At 37.1% G+C, this 17,232-nt stretch overlaps 1 long non-coding RNA gene across 1 annotated transcript; it reads left to right on the top strand.

Moving 5' to 3' along the window:
• The first annotated feature begins 300 nt into the window (after positions 1-300).
• On the top strand, positions 301-16,822 carry LOC147830241 (uncharacterized). The gene is made up of 3 exons (XR_015440402.1): positions 301-672; positions 5,225-5,328; positions 16,451-16,822. It is a non-coding gene; the product is annotated as an uncharacterized LOC147830241 (long non-coding RNA).
• Positions 16,823-17,232: the final 410 nt, after the last annotated feature.

Below are 17,232 nucleotides of genomic sequence, written 5' to 3'. Positions count from 1 at the left end.
AAACAACAATATGGATAAATAAAATATTAAAAATAAAACAAAACATATACTGTCAAACACACATACACAATGAAATAATCCCTGCATAATTAAACAGAAGACATGTATGTAACAATAAACTGACTAAGACTACTAAACTTTTGGGCTCTGTGTCTTTAAAGTTCCAGAAGGAGATCTGTTGTTGCATCTGAGAAACACCTATGATGGAATGTGTGGGTGATCTGGCTGTGACATCTGTCACCTCATTTCCTGACAGGGTTCATTTGGCTGATCTGGCTGTGTTTGCAGTGTACCCTTCCTCCCTCACTGCTCCATATGCTTCCCTCCCAAGGTTGTGCTTGACCAAACAGGAGGACCAACCCAGATAGAGGAGGACTTTTCTTCTATAAAGAGTATATGAGTAGATTCTTGTAATATTTTCCATGCAATTGGGATTTTGTTCATGAAGTCTTTGCCTATACCTGTGTCTTCAAGAGTTCCACCTATTCTCTCTTCCAGCAGATTTAGTGTTTCTGTTTTAATATTTATATCTTTGACCCATTTTGATTTTAGTTTAGTGCATAGTGAAAGACATGGGCCTTGTTTAGTCTTTGGCATGTGGAAAGCCAGTTTTTCCAGCACCAGTTATTAAAGCGGCTGTCTTTCTTCCAGTGAAGATGTTTGGCTCCTTTGGTGAGTGTGTTTGGGGGTTATTTCTGCACCTTCTAATTGTTCCATTTATTTTTGGATCTGTTTTTCTTTTTCGTTTCTTTCCTCCTCTTGCTTCTCCTCCTCCTCCTCTTCCTCCTCCTCCTCCTTCTTTTTGGCCAGTACCATGCTATTTTTATCACAGTAGCTTTACTATAATTTCAAGTCAGCGGTTGTGATGCTACTTGCCTTGCCTTTGTTGTTTAGAATTGTTTTTGCTATTCTAGATGTTTTCTGGTTTCAAATGACTTTTGGGAATGCTTTCTGTCATTCTGTGAGGTATGCTATTGATATTTTTACTGAGCATGCACTAAATCTGTACAACAATGTTGGAAGTATGGCCATTTTTATTATCCTAAAGCATTTGGTTCTTCCTACCTACAAGCAAGGGATATCTTTCCATTTTTCTGATATCCTCTCTGAATTCCTTTTTCAGAGTACTGCAGTTTTCAATGTAAAGATTTTTTACTTCCTTTATTTGATTTATTACTAAGTATTTCTCTTTGTTGATGCTATTACGAAAGGCATAGTTTCTCTAAATTCTCTCTCAGTGAGTTTGCTAGTTGTGTATAGGAATGCTATTGATTTTTGAGTGTTGACTATGTACCCAACTATGAGACTGAATTTGGCTATGAAATTTAAGTCTTCTGGTGAAATTTTTGGTGTCTCCTATGTAGAGTATCATGTCATCTGCAAATAATGACAGCTTAACTTCATCCTTTCCTATCTTTGTACCTCTTATTTCTATCTATTGTCTAATTGTTCTGGCTAATATTTCTAGAACTATTTTGAATAGGAGTGGTGATAGTGGACATCCTTTTCTTGTTCCTGATTTTAGAGTGAAAGCTTTCAATTTTTGACCATTTAGCATGATGTTTGCTATTAGTCTGTCATAGATGGCTTTGTAGTAATAACTTAATTTATGATACAAGAACAGTGTACTAATGCCTTCACTTCCCTGCTAGAACCTCCAAACAAGAAATATCTGTTATCAAAGTAATATATGCCATTAGAGAAGAGAGCAGAGCAAAATTCCAACAGTAATTTCAGTAAAGCTTGCTTAACCTGTATATCTGTGTGAGTATGGAAGAAAACAGAGAAACTCACATACTCTGAGTCACATGGATGTGACCAAATTGCTTCACTGGAACTATTATAAGATGAAGTAGTATAATGAAGACATAGAATGGGGAAGAAACAAAATGCAATATTTCATTCAGAGGAATGAGCTAGAAATAAGGAAGAAAAAAGTATATATCTATCCAAAATAGGTTTTCAAGTGGCAATTAAATAAGAAAGACAAGAGAAAAATGCAGAAAGAAATTAAGTTATTCAAAAAAATTCATGTAATCAAGTGATACTGAAGTGATTTTAAAGTAAATATGCTTACAATTGCAAGGAGATTAAGTAAGATATATGATTCATCAAACAGAATAGAATGTTAAATAAAACAGATGGATAGTAATCAAGACACAAAAGACTTGAAAAACAATTGATTAGAAATCCTGGAAATGAAATATAGAATCATTGACATTGAACACAGATAATAGAGGAATAAACCCTTGTCCTGCTGTTCTTTTTACTGAATTATTATATATTGCAGAAGGATGATTAATAAATAATAGATGTTTAATAAATATTATTTACATTAATACACAGAACATTAATCAACTTCATCAAGCAAAGATAATGGAGAAAAATTTTAGTGGAGGCTGCACATCGTACACAATTTTCCTCCAGTATTCCAGTGATGGGAGAATTACATAAATGAAATTAGGGAGACAAACTGCAGCCACTCTCATGGATCCAATACTGACATTCACTGTCATTTTCTCTGTCAATTCCAAATATCCCTTATCCTCAGATATTATCTCTGCTCCTGAAGTTTTGCCTTGTGATGTGAGCTAAACTCTTTTTTGAGGTAACCAAGCTCCTGTAAACAATAATATTCTCAGAAAAGGGCCATTGTACTTATCAATTTATTATTATCTGTGAATAAGGGAAACTGGGAGGTATCCAAACACATTACTTGGCTGGCAAATGTTTGCTTTCCTATTCACAGGAGTGATGGCAGTCCTAGATTCTCATACATTTTGTGGCCAATGATTCATTCCAAAATGAAGGTTCTACTTTTTACCTACTGCTAGGTGGACTCTAGAATTTCTAGGAGCATCAGAAGCAGCTGTACTTAGAGCTAAATGAGATTTTAGGTCCATCTATTTTGAAGAAGTTTCTCCTTTGGGGGACCAAGAGCACTGACCCTAGAGATTCCAGAGTTATGGGAATGGGAAAGATATTTTCCCAATAGGCCAGTGGTAATTATGGTACATACACTTGCTTGTTCCATAGATTCCTTCTGCTAAGGACACAGTGCTAAAAGGACCTGAGTTTCAATGTACTCACTTTGCCCTTCACTGACTCTGAGCTAGAAGTCGAGGTGCACTTGGAGTAGACAACCCCAGCACTATTTGGCTACTTGCTTATCCTTGAGACAGGAAGTGAGATACAAACAATAGCTGCCTTGGACACATTTATGGATCTCCTTCACTTAGAACTGCATTTCTTGGCATGATGTTCCGTCACTTGATATTCTTTGCATTAGGATCAAAGACTCCATATTTCCCCCCAGATAATGATGCTTGGATATGGGTGCTCATTAAGGGAAAGTTAACCCATACTTGCAATAGATGTTTACCCCAGGGCCAATGAGATGCTGGTACTTCCAGGCAGGAAGAACCTAAAAGAGTTAAACTGCCACCAAGTCACTAATTGGTCACTTGAAGTATTTGTGACCTATTGAAAGCTTACCTTTGTTTCTGAAACTGGCATTCTTGACATTCAGACCTAAGAGGAACCAGATCTGATCTGTCTAGTGAGAGTCCACGATATCTGGTATATGTATTGCCTCAGTCTTCTTCACCCTCTGCTTCTAGGTCCTTCTGGTAGCATCATCCTCACCATTCTACACCATTGTGTCCATTCAGTTCACTGCACTTCCTGTTGGGTTTTTGGCCATTGACAATGAAAACTTGAAAAGAAGGTCTGGCTGAGATACTCTGCATAGTTGGTTGTTTGATGCCTCTTCTGATGTCTTCACTTTAGTCATTAACATGGAATACAGAGATCTTCAAACTTAAAATTCACACATATCTTTTTAACTGAGTGGTTTACCATGGGTGCATGCAAAGCTATATCCATTAGAAAATTGTTCACTTGTCAATGAATTTGAAACCCATTCCTTGGTGTGGGAATAAAGCAACGATCCCCTATTTTTATTATTAAATACACACTGAACCAGTCCAGGAGCTCAGGCATTCCCCTCCTTCTTTAAATAGCCATACTGGCCCCATCATGTGTGATGAAAGAGGAATGTGATGTGATAAGATCTGAGAGAGAACGGCTAAAAATATGGTGGGTGTCATGAAGGTCTGGGATACTTTCCTCTGAAACTTATCTATAACTTTGTGTTGCTTAGTTCCATGTTTTAATTTATTTTTCATGTAATCCTGCCAGATGCTCCCAAATTCATGGATTGATAATTTCCACAGAACTGTGTTATAAATGAATAGTCACTTGGTAGATACACCCTTTTGAAGCATTCCAATTCTTCTAGAGTACAGTAGCCAGCATAAGGTTGGCCATAGGTCCATATTTCTCTAATGCAAATCCAACGTCCCTCTTTCAGAACACAAGGACATGCATTACAATCTCCTGGATGGATTCTGACATGATATATTAGTTATTTTACTCATTGCATGGAAAAAGTACCAGATATCCACAATTTAAGGAAAGACAGCTTTATTTTGACTCAGAGTTCAGTCCACAGTCAGCTATCTCCAAAGTAGGGTGGGACGACAGAGGGGCATGGTGGAAGAGAACTACTCAGGGTTTGGAGTGAGAATCAAGGGAGGGGCCTAGAAGGGAGAGGTAGGCTTCCAGGCCATCTCTACAGTAACCCACCTCATCTTAGCAGGTTAACAGCAAATCAGCTATAATGTATTTTGAAATGTTCAAAAGTTAAACCCATTTTCTGATATTTAGCAAAGCCTTTGGGCTGAAATTCTAATTGAATATCATCCATTCCTTATGAATATGAATTGTGATTGATTCTAATTATAAGAGAAAATATGCATGTGCCAGTCACATACCATTTCCTGGAGGCCTCATTAGTGTGGCCTTATGTTATGGCTCAGACCAAGAATAACTCCCCAAACTCTCATGAACTGAAAGGCAGGGCTTTTGGAAGATGATTGGATCATGATGCTGCTACAGCTAAATGAGTGGTTAGGATGTGAGTCCCATTCTGAAGGGGTGAATCACTCTGCTCTTGCCTGGAAGAGTGCATCTCTCTCTCCTGCTCTCTCTTCCTCTCTGTGCTTTCTGGCCACCAAGATGTGAGCAGGGTTTCTCAGCCCTGGGCTGTTTCATTTCTTCCTTGGAGAAGCCAACTATGTTCTGAACCCTCAAAAAAATGGAAAACCAAGTAAATCTCTCCTCTTTCAAATTGAAAGTGTCTACCTTACATTGTCATTCCCAGCCTAGCAACTGAAATCAGAGTAGCCACTCCAGTCTTTTGATCATCTGTAATTACTGTTCAGGATGAAGGAAGTCTTCAGATCAATAGCAGTGCATGTAATGGAGGTAAGATATGATTACTTACCCTGAATTCTTTATGTTTTTAGAATTTTCGACCTTACTAACCCATACCATCTCACCAGGATACAATGTTGTCTGTTATTTTCTGCTTTGTTGGGGAGAAAGCAGTTTCATAGGATTCCACACAGCCTTATCATAAACTTTTGTTTTCTTTTTCTTTTTGTCTACTGGAGATTGAACTCAGGGATTTCACACTGAGCTAAATCTTCAGCCCTTTTAATATTTTTCCATCTTGATAAAATCACTAAGGCTCAAATTCTTCATGTTCCTGCCTTGGTCTGCCAAAGTGCTAGGATTACAGGTATGTACAAAAACATACCTTGTTTTGATACCTTTTTATTTTTTCCCATTTGATGCTTTCTGTTATGTTTTTGCTCATCTAACATGTCTCTATTAAATGAAACAAAAGAATTTTAAACATAATTCATTACATTTCATTACTTGCGATCTACAAGTGGATAAGTGGAATATAAAATTTTCACCAGTATTTTGTTGGAGAACCTATTAATGCTCTCTGTATGAATTTTTGTACCTTATGGCACATTCAGTTGGTTGTATAACAAGTTAATTATTGATTACCCCCAAGAAATTGTCACTGAAATGATCTAGGAGGTGGTTATTATTGTTATAATTTAGGTAGCAGTAATAAATAGTCTTTGTAAATTCAAGGACTGTGTAAGTGGTTTTAATTTGCTAAAAGTATCTTGAGGAAAATATTTTTATAAAAATTGCAATTATGTCCTGAGATAACAACTTATTGTCAAACTACTATTTGCAGAATGTTACAGAAAAGCCAAATTTTAAAAGTATATTGGAGAATTATTTTATAATTCATAATTCATTTTAATATATTCAAAATTTTTTCAAATATTATTGAAATAGGTTTTCAAATGTTTCATTACATTAAATATAGCAACTATACTCAGCTATTACCCATTTTCTTCAAACTATGTAGCATAAGACAACCACTAATCTAGTTTCCATTTCCATAGATTTCTGTTTTCTATATAAATGGAATCATATACATACTGTTTTATTACTACATAATTTTGCTGAACAGAATGCTTTTCAGATTTCTTCACATTGTAACTTATAGTAATATTTTAATTATTTTCATTGCTGAATAATATTCCATTGTATGGATATATCATTTTGCTTATTTGTTCATCATTTAAGGAACATTTGGGCTGTTTCGATCTTTTAGCACAATGAATAATGCTGTAAGATTGTGAAGAATCCTATATTGTCATAGTTTTACTCTGTAGACCAAAGATTTAATGAAATGTTTATGAAAATTCCTAATTATATTAATCCTAGTGATGAACTTGGCTGTTGGAGAAAATGGCTGGAAGATGCCTGTGGGGCCAGAGAATCCACCCTGACATCACCTTTAGCTAGGACTCCATGTATCTATTACCTGGTCCCATGTATTCCCACTCCAAAAGAGTCAGCTGAAGCTCTTGCAGACCGGGAGTCTCTCATTCTTGAAATACCTGATGTTTGCTTTTCCCAGTGTTAAATTACTTGAGAAAATCATTGCAGGTCACCTTGGTGGTGCAGTGGGGGAATCCTCATGGTATTCACCATCCTTGGCATTGCCCGTCACCACTTAGGGGACCTCAGCTATCTTCCCACTCAGCTCACATATGAGATTTGGGCCTCTCATCTTTATATTTTATTAGTGTAATTTCCTTCAGCCTCTTGGTTTTCCATTCTTTCTACTAAAGAGCTTATATATTAAGAAGTGCCCTCATTTTCTGCCCATCTATGTTGCCTCTTTTTTCTCCTTGAATTGCTGTGTATTATTACAATCTTCACAACTCTGCACATCAAGCCCAGTTGGCTGGTCCTCTGGCTTCCCTGGTTATTAGCATAATTACAACCCAGAAATTCTGGCAGTCAATTGGTTCTGGCAGATCTCCTGCATCATATTCCCAACATCCTCCTTCCCATTGGTAAGCCCCGCTTTGTGATGACCTCCCCAACCATCAGCTATGGCCTAGGTAGGAGGCCTCCCCTGCAGTTCTCAGCAGTTCTGTCTCTCTCAGCAGTACATACTGGTGAGTTCTCTGGGGTTTATATAAAAAATAACAACAGAAACACTGGATGGGTCTTCTGTCATCACATCAACTTGGATATTCTAAGTTTATTCAGCTATTTAAATCATTTCTGAACTACCTACTGTGGCATTTTAGGCATTTCAACTTCACTTACTATGGGCCACCACATTTCTAGGCTTCAAAAGATCTCAAGGGACAATTCTAGCAGACACACTGTGCTAAATCTTCAGTTCTTTGCCACCGTGTTATGTGAGTGCCTCCAACCCACAAACCCTCCCTTTGCTATTTGAAGCACCAGTCTCAACTCAAGTAAGGCAGAAGTTCCAGTGGCTGTCAGCAAACTGCATCCTCCCTGCTACGTGAGCAGCTGTCTCTCTCAAAAGGGTCCGGAGTCAACACACTACCATAACTGAGCCACAATAGCCCACCATTTCCCTAAAGTCATGAAGTAAGTTAGTATCTGGTCTTCGTGTCATTTGACAAAAAGGCAAAAAACCTATGGAAGTTCAATGATAGTGTATGCATAGCAAGTAGTTGGAATTGGGATAGAGGTTGAGTGATTCAATACAAAATACCCAACCTGCTTCATGGTTGGCAGAATTGCTGATGCCGAGAGGGGATATTCAGGGCTGGAGTGACCTGGTAGCCCTGTGAGGAGTAAACACCAGTATAGGTGCAGGACAGTGACAAAGCCAGTAGGCCGGAGCTCAGGAGCAAGATGGGAGCTAAAAGGAGAGCTTTGAAAGAGACACTGAGACTGATCGACAACTCAGGACACAGGGTTAGATGGGCCTTACCTGTAGGCTAGTGAAATGTCAGAAGAGAAATGGTAAAATTCAATGTGTTCATCAAAAATGGGGAAATTTGTGGGTTGCAGTAATGAAAGACTCAAAACACAACAAAACAAAACAAAAGAATGAAAGACTCCAGCCAGTGCTGGAAAGTATGATTAATGGTATTATCTATTTCTTTTACTCCTTTACTCAAATTGACCCTTTTGGAGAGAATTTTACTACCACCAAGGCCACACATGTTTGGAGCATATTTCCAGAGAAAGCAGTATTAGCTCATGACAGACAGCCCTTCTTTCTTTCCTCCTGCTTCCCTCCCTCCCTCCCTTCCTTCCTTCTTTCCTTTCTTCTTTTGTTCTGTTCTTCATTTCTTCCTTTTTGTTTTCCATTTTTCCCGATACATTGATTTCTTTTGATATTGAAATGTTTTCAATAAAAATAAGTCACTTTTAGGCATACCATTCATTTAAAATGATAGATTTTTATATGTAAGGGAGCATAAACGTGAGAGAGAGAGAGAGAGAGAGAGAGAGAGAGATCTTACTTTTTACCTGTTATATTCAATGTATACTTTTGACAGTGAATTAACAAGGTCACATTTTCCCTAGGGAAATAATGATGTAATTTTTCCCTGAATAAAAGATGTTCAGATTTTTTTTTTTTTGTAGTGCTAGGAATCCAATCCAGGGCTGCATACACACTAGGCAAGCTCTCTAACACTGAGTCACATCCCCAGCCCTAGAAATCTCATTCATATTCTAAAACAGGTAAAATGACTTCATTTTTGGCAATTTGATTCCTATCCACCCCCCGCTTTCTTTTTACAAGGAATCTTTAAAAACAACCTTTTTTTTTTTTTTAGCATCCTAGTGCTGTATAATCTGAGATCTGCAAGACACCTTGAAACTTCTCAACATTTTCCTTTTTAGATGACAGAGCCAGAGCCTAGCGATTAAAGTTGTGCTCTTACAGCTGTAAGGCTGCTGGGAGCAAGCTCTGGCCACTGCTCACTTACTGTGTAACACAAGACTTACCTTGACCCCATCATTGGTGCTATTGTGTTTTCTTGTCGATTTAGTCCCTTCAGCTGATAACTACAGCCAAGAATTTTTGTCTGCAGACCTGTGTGAATTTAGTCCCACGATTTCTAACTGTGTTTTCCTGTATCCTCACACAGATTTCTGCTTTTCCTGCTCTTTCTTTTTTCATTCCTTACCTTCCATTTCATTGTATTCCACCTGCTCTGTCTCTAGTCGTCCTTTGTCTGTCTCCCCTCTCTGCTTTTTTATCTCCCCCAATCTTTTTGCTTCCTGATTAGAGGAACACACACAGCCATTTCTTTGAGTTGCTCAGAGCTCTGTGTACACACTGCCTTATTAATCCCCCTATCGTTTCTGTAAGGCCCATTCATTACCTCTGGTTTACAAATGGGAATCTGGAACACTGGAAGATTAATGGAGCTACTCAGGGATAAACAATGAATCCGTGCCAGAGCCATAAACAATACCCAGCCTCACTGATGTCTCCCGTGTCAGCGTTCCCTGGGTCTCTTCTCCTTTTCTTTTCGAATCTTGCCTCATTAAGTAGCATTAACTCATCCCCGAAGTACTCGCAGGCAATCTGCCACAATCCACTACAGTAGGAGACAACAAAGGTGCTTCAGTTGTGCCTCTTATGCTGCCTAAGTGAACTTGCCCTTTATCTCAAAATTTTTGAGCCTCATTTTCCCCATGTCTGTAACAGAAATAGGATACTTGTCTTGGTGTGGTGTTTTTCAATGTGTGACACTCCAGATGGTCATATTATGCACAGAAGTTTATTTTAGGTAATGCAGGTACAGGATATTAAATACATCATAATAGTATTATCAACCAGTCATTTCTTTTAAATTATCTGATAATGCCAAACAGAAAGATTTATTTTAAGCTTTGATATCACTTGAAAATTACATATTCAACAATGAGAAGTTCGGCGCCTTTGGCAGGCAAAGTGTCTTGGCATAATTTAAATGAAATCATATTTTTAAGTACCTTGTGTTAGTAATGAATAACACCTTTTTTGTTGTTCAAGACCACGAAACAAAGCTCTCTTTTAACCTGGATTTCTGTGTTTTCTAAATCATCAGTGGGTGGATGAAAAGAATATTTATGGAACAAATAATGATATGGATATGGATATGAATAGTTAGCTTGTCGATGAAATTTTCATGCTTACATTTTGTAAAGGATAGACTAGAGGACACTTTTCCCTGACCTCACAGTGCCCCCAGTAGGACATGTATCTTCTCCCACTCAGTTTAGGCTCATCCAGCTTCCTTATCTTCACTCCCGAAGTGCTCACTGGCTTGGGTGGCCTCGATCTCTGGCTTTTTGCCCTTCCCTCCATGCAAAGAACAGGAGCCATGTGGCTGAAACCCAGGAGGATGGAGCCCCTGGTACAGCTCTGACTGTAATCAAAGCCTGCCCCTTAGCTTGCCAGGCCCAGGGGAGCAAGCAGCAGTGTGGGGCAGCTCATTGGTGACACATGGGTAAATCTAGCATCCTTCCTTGGCCCAAAGGAATAGGAGGGAGAGGAAGACAACCAAAAATTCAAAGAAACATGCAAATTAGTATTGCTGCTCTTTTTCTTTCTGCCTGTTTTTGCTGGCAAGGAGCAGCTCCCAATATGGCTTGTCTAGTTACCAGGCCAAATCCTGGCCTGGACATTAGTTTGCTTAGCATGCTTCTGCAAAGTGCTATTTTCTCACCACCATGCTCATGTTTTCCTGTCTTGCAGTAGGGAGCCCTGGGGAAGACCTGCTTGGTGAAAGATATCTAGCAGAACCCACCTGGCCCTGATTCAATCCCAGAACATGACCTGAAGCCCTGAGAACCTAACCACATCCAAAAGCTAATTGGTTTCCTCCCAGGTCTCTGCCCACAAGATCACACTTCCTTACATATAGCACATCCGATTCAAGAAGACTGCTTAGCATCCCAATTCTTGCCTCAGTGGTTTTCTGACCATGGATGAATCTCTTAAACATCTTAGAGCTTGATATCTTTATTTGAAAATGTAAAAGTTTTTAATGAAAATGTTATGTTGATTGAACAATCTAATAGTTATGAAGCACTTTGCCTGGTCATACTCAGTACCCAATAAATGATACTCATGATGATGACTTTTTAGATCAGTTTCTGGAATCCTGAAAATTTGTCCTGAGTTCAAATCACACTGAGCAGTTCTCTTAATGCATGAGAACACCTGAGTTTTACATATTCATAATTATAGTTTAGATTATTATTTTTAATTTTTTCCTTTTAACAATTTTATTTTTTGTTAATACAAGTTTGCAGTGCATCATGATTACATTCTTCATAGGGAGTTGTTACATGTTCATAGTGCCTCTTAATTCCTCATTCACCCTATTCCCCTTACCTCTCTCTCCTCTCCCTCCATGTCTTGGCTCCCTTCCCATTTGGGAAAGATCTACCTCCCTTTTTCCTATTTTATCTTAAGATCTGTCTGTTATTTTGTTTTCATATAAGAGGAACCATGTGACATTGAAGCTGTGTATCTTATTTATTTAACTTAACATTATGGTCCCAAGGGGCATCCATTTTCCTACAAATGACTCATTTATCCTTCTTTAAGGAAGCATAATACCATTATGTATAAATACCACATTTTCTTTATCCATTCATCTGTTGATGGACAAATAGGATGCTCTCAAGGTTTAGCTATGATGAGTTGTGCTGTTATAAGCATTGGTATGCATGTATCACTATACTATGATGCCTTTTGCTCTTTGGGGAAGACATCTAGAGGAAGAATAGCTTTGTCAAATGGAATTTCTACTTTTAGATTTTTACAGAATATTTACACTAATTTCTATACATTCTTATGAAAAAGGTAGAAGCCTTCCATTTTCCTCACAGCCTTGCCAGCAGTTTTCATTTGATTTCTTGATGATGGCCATTTTTTTCTGAAGTAAGATGGAATCTGAGTGGCGCTTTGATTTTCCTTTCTTTAATAACCACAGATATGGAAATGATTTTCATATATTAATTGGCTATTTGTACATCTTCTGAGAAGTCTCTCATTGATTTCATTTGCCCATTTTTATTATGTATTGTATTTTGGATCTAAATATTTTTGATTCTTTATAAAATATCACCAGGAAGGATTCTTCCTTCATATGAGTTATTTTTATTAGTATTTCCAAATTTTCTATATATAAAATCATATCAACTGTAAAAAGATATATTCATCTGTAATTCACAATATTTGTTTTCCAGTCTCATTATATTGGCTAGATCCTCCAAAGCAATGTCAAATAACAATGGTGATTCTACCAACTTCCTCATTTTTATTAAAAGGATGTGACTTTTTACTGTTTACTCCTGTTCCCTGCAACATTTGTATTTTTTTGAGACAGGGTTTTGTCATGTATCTCAGGCCAGCCTAGAACTCACTGTGCAGCCCAGGCTGACCTTGAACTCATGGCAATCCTGCCTCAGCCCCTGGAGTGCTGGGATTACAGGTGTGCACCACCTCACCAGGCTCCCTGTAACTTCTTTTACATAATTTTGCCCTCAGATACATTTCTTAAATTCTTAATACTTACATTATTTGTAAAGCTATTCAATTTGAGGCAGGTTTTTCATATTTTCATGTTTTCTTTTTCCCTTTACTCTGATTAATAAGTGTTTTTACTACAAAGGTATCTAAGATTTGATAGTATCTCTTTTTCCATTGGTATATGTTTTCTGTACATAATGATTGCATTCATCACGGGGAGTTGGTTCATGTATATAACACACCTTGGTTCTTTTTTCATTCCCTTCTCCTCTCTTCTTTGCCTTCTTTTATCTCTTCCTGGTCTCTTCTTTTTGGCTAAAGACCTCTCTTCATGTTCTTTATCTAATTATTAATTTTTCACACCTGCTATTATATATCTGAAAACTTTCTTTTGATTTATCATTGAAAATAATTTTTATATAATTTTAAAATTATTTGATAATCCCTTGTTTGTAGTCCATATATTCACGTGGGGAGTTGGTACATGTACATAACATGTGTCTTTTTAATTCCTTTCTTCTCCGCTTCCCTTTCTCCCACTCCATCCATCTTTTGGTGCCTGTCATATTAAGGTAGATATTTCACTAAAATAGAGAATTCAAAGGAAAACAAAACATGCATTGTTTCAGCCATTATGGATCTTACAGGTTATGCCAAGATAAAAATTGGTATAAATGTTAAAACTCTAGTGTGCTATTGAGCATATTAATGGTGGATATGGACATTAACCTAATTTAGACAACAGATCCGAGGTTCATTAAAGTTTTATTGAGCCTAGGAGTTGAAGAAAGATTATAAGGTAACAAAGTAAAATATGGACAAAGGCAGAAGAGTTGGGGGGGACTGGGTACATTCCTATTCATATGGACAAGTCAGGAAACCTACCAAAGTGTTCACCATGGAAGGGACATGGTGACAAACAGCGGTAGAAATAGTACTGTCAAATATTCTAGAGGCTCAGACATTGAAAAGATACTGCTGAGAAACTTGACTGTGCTGCAGCTTTGCACATGATTTGAAAGCAGTACATATTTTTAAGCAAGAGAGTTGAGTCAGTAGCCAAATATAAGATCTAGGTACCAGGGATGTGTGATAACGGAGAGCAAGCCAACCTTACCATGAGACATTAGATAGCTTCATGCACTCAGATGTGCTTATTTTATTTTCTTGTAATTTGAGTGCCTACCTAAAATTTGAAACCTTTAGCTGGTGCCTCTGGGATGCTAATTAGCTACAAAATTGGCTCTCCAGGTATCTGCTCAGGTGTGCCAAGAGTAAAATCACCATAGTTAAATGGTAAATGGCACTCAGAGAATAATTTTTTTTCTTAGAATTACCCACTAATAGTGCTAGAAAGGGGAACTTTGCAGCAAACCTCTTTCCATTCGACTGAAAACCACAAATATAATATTAGTGTCTTACCTCAATGGATACAAATTGTAGAAGAGTATTAGTGCAGTTGTCATCTAGGAAAAATGTTCTACTTTATTCGTGACTACTTTGTTAGCCCTCAAGAAGAGATATAATTGTGACCAGCCCACCCCACATGGAGGTATTGCAACTCTAAAATCACTCCTCCTAACAATTCTTTTGAAATTATGTAATTCACTTATTGTCTTTATCACTTCTGTTGATATTTAGGATTGAATTGATTGAGATGATTACTTTCACTAGGCTGTCATGTTGGATGAACGTAGTCAGATCTCATACACCTTCTGATGTGCAGCCATACTAGTATGGGTCACCTGCGTGAAAAGATGATAACAATAACCTTTAAAGGAAGATGAAGGACACTAGAGGAATATAGGGAACATATGTGTGGTATGACAAAACATTATAGTGAATATTTAAATTTTAAAAATTATATTACAGTATTTCCCAAAATAGACTCCCCCTAATGTCAACCACACTTATCCAATTGTTTTTGCCACTTTCTAAGTTCTTGAAGTCACCCTTTGGGGATGTCTTTAGGAAAGCTGTCATGAGTGCTTCAAAGTTTTGAATTGTTTGAAAAAGTCACAGAGTGCCAGATTTAGTAAATAAGGTGGCATGGTGCTTGGCAACAACATTCAACCAATTTTTGATCGCACTCCATAAAGCCATTCAGCAAAGAGGACTTCCAGAATTGCTTCAGAATGTGACAAGAACAATGGGATAATTGTGCTCAAAATGAGGCAAAGTATTTTGAAGTTGACGAATGGCTATATATATTTTATTGTAATAAAGTTTTTTTAAATTTAAACATCCATTTTATATGTTGATCACACTTCATAATTCAACAGAATCTTTTCTCCCATTCTCAATCCAAATGCAAGTTATATCAGAAATGCAAACCTATAGGTATCTAGAAAGCTGAAACCTGGTGTAGTACATTGTTCTCTCACTTATAGATACATAATCATCTTTACTGATCCTCAAAATCCAACACCGAGTCCTATCCCTTTTCTAACATGCACACTAATAATGCGATAAGGGCAATAATTTTATCTTAAAACCTTATTTATCATAACTATCGTAAGAATGTACTTATTATTTACTTTTAAGTAGCAGTTATCCTTATAATTACCATGATTTTGAAAAGTAGAGCTATTCCTTATTCCATTTTAGGATCTTCACTGTGTATCACAGAAATGGGAATAAAAACAAAATAAATATAATTATTTCTTTCATGAGATAGTTACTGACATAAACTGCTCATGATAACAAATCCCTGGTTCCAACTCTTTTCCAAATCATGAATTTTTAAAAAGTTCTTTTTCATTTTGACAGGGAATAATGACTACTTCTTTCCAAAACATTTGTGGCTAATTTATACCATAAATGTATTAGAAAATTAAATTCTTAAAGGAGAAAAATGACTAATCTCCCATAAATGTCCAGCACACCTGGAAAATGAGAATTATTGAATATGGAGTCTGCATTGTATCTTGAAAACCTGGAACAAACTGCTTATGACTATAGTTTGTTTTATTGAATTGCTATGATTAAAAAGGAGAATGGCTTAACGTGAAGGCTTTTCCACTAAGGAAAAAATACATTCCTGCCCCACACACTCACATATACACAAAACCTTGCCAGAAGCACTGAATTTTTCACTTTCATTCACTGCAGTGGAAGACCAAAATGGTCTTCAAGGTAAACTGTAAGTATTGTCAATTGGGCAGCATCTTCCCTTCACTTAGAATGTTTAGACCTACTAGAGCACACAAAATATTAAAATTATATACACTCTGTGGTGATAGAAGGAAAAGAACACCAGAGAATTTTTTGGACAGAGGCAGAAGTGTTGGGGAATTGGGTAAGTTCCTATTTATATGGCCATATGTTTGTTTTTAAATGATAATCCTTACCAAATATATGATTTGTAAATATTTTCTCCCATACTGTGGGTTGGCTTCTCACCCTGTTGATTGTTTCTTTTGTTGTGCAAAAAATCCTTACCCAATCCAGTGTTATCCAGGCTGCTTCTACTGAAGTCAATAACTTGCTATTTCTGCTCTTCCTTTTGGCATACTCTATTGTGGACTATGCTGTGTTTATTCTTACTGTTTTGGTTTTTAGAGAAAGTAAGAGGTAAGATATTTTGGATCAAACTTATGAATGCAATTCCTCCCTGATCCATATAATCCTGCGCATAGTCACACTGAAGTATTTCCAAATAAAATAAAATAAAATAAATAAATTGTTTTCTTCCAGGTGCCATTGCTGCTTTCTGCTGCCTGTTACATAAATCTCAGCAGTGTTGTCACCTTGTGTGGTCATAGCTGGGGCTTTTTCAAAGGTGGCTGGATCTAGAGTGTGTGATGCTGGGATTGATTAATTGTGTAATGCTGGCTCAAGACCACTAGGATTAAGAGCTGCAGTGCAACCCATCCTAAGAAGCTTGGATAAGATACAAGGGATGGAAAAAGCTGTGGTCACTCTTTGTTGCTTTGTTACCTTCTCCTCACTATGAACTGTGTCTTCTCTGTGATGCCCCTCCGCCATGTGCCATCCTGCCTTGGAGCCAGCCGATTATGGACTGAAAGCCCTACAAACTGTGAGCTAAATAAATCTTTCCCCCTTTAATTTGAGTGTTGGGTATTTTGTCTCAGTAATGAAAAAAAGTAACTAGGATGTAGTGTCTTTACCCATCACTTTAGGAATAACTACTACAAATACAAATACGATGAATATTCATATATATATATAAGGCTTTGTAGAGACATATGCTACCATTTATCTTGGGTACAAACCTAGTGGTAGAATGGCTGAACGGTTTGATAGGCATATATTTAAATTCTGGAAAGCTTCTACTTTTTCAAGTAGTTTTAATATTTTATATTCCATTCAGAAATTATTTTTTCTTTTTTTTTTATTAAATTCTTTTATTGGTACATTGTAGGTATACAACACAATTACTTTTCTCTTTGGGAATTGTACCTTTACATGATGCATCTTGGTTCTTATTTTTTCCCCATTCCTAGCCCTCCCTTCAC

The sequence above is a fragment of the Heterocephalus glaber genome, unplaced genomic scaffold, assembly GCF_053883595.1.
Source record: "Heterocephalus glaber isolate CG9 unplaced genomic scaffold, H.glaber_assembly_v1.0 deba00000281, whole genome shotgun sequence".
NCBI classification, from domain to species: Eukaryota; Metazoa; Chordata; class Mammalia; order Rodentia; family Bathyergidae; genus Heterocephalus; species Heterocephalus glaber.
This window is presented reverse-complemented; position numbering and strand designations above follow the sequence as displayed.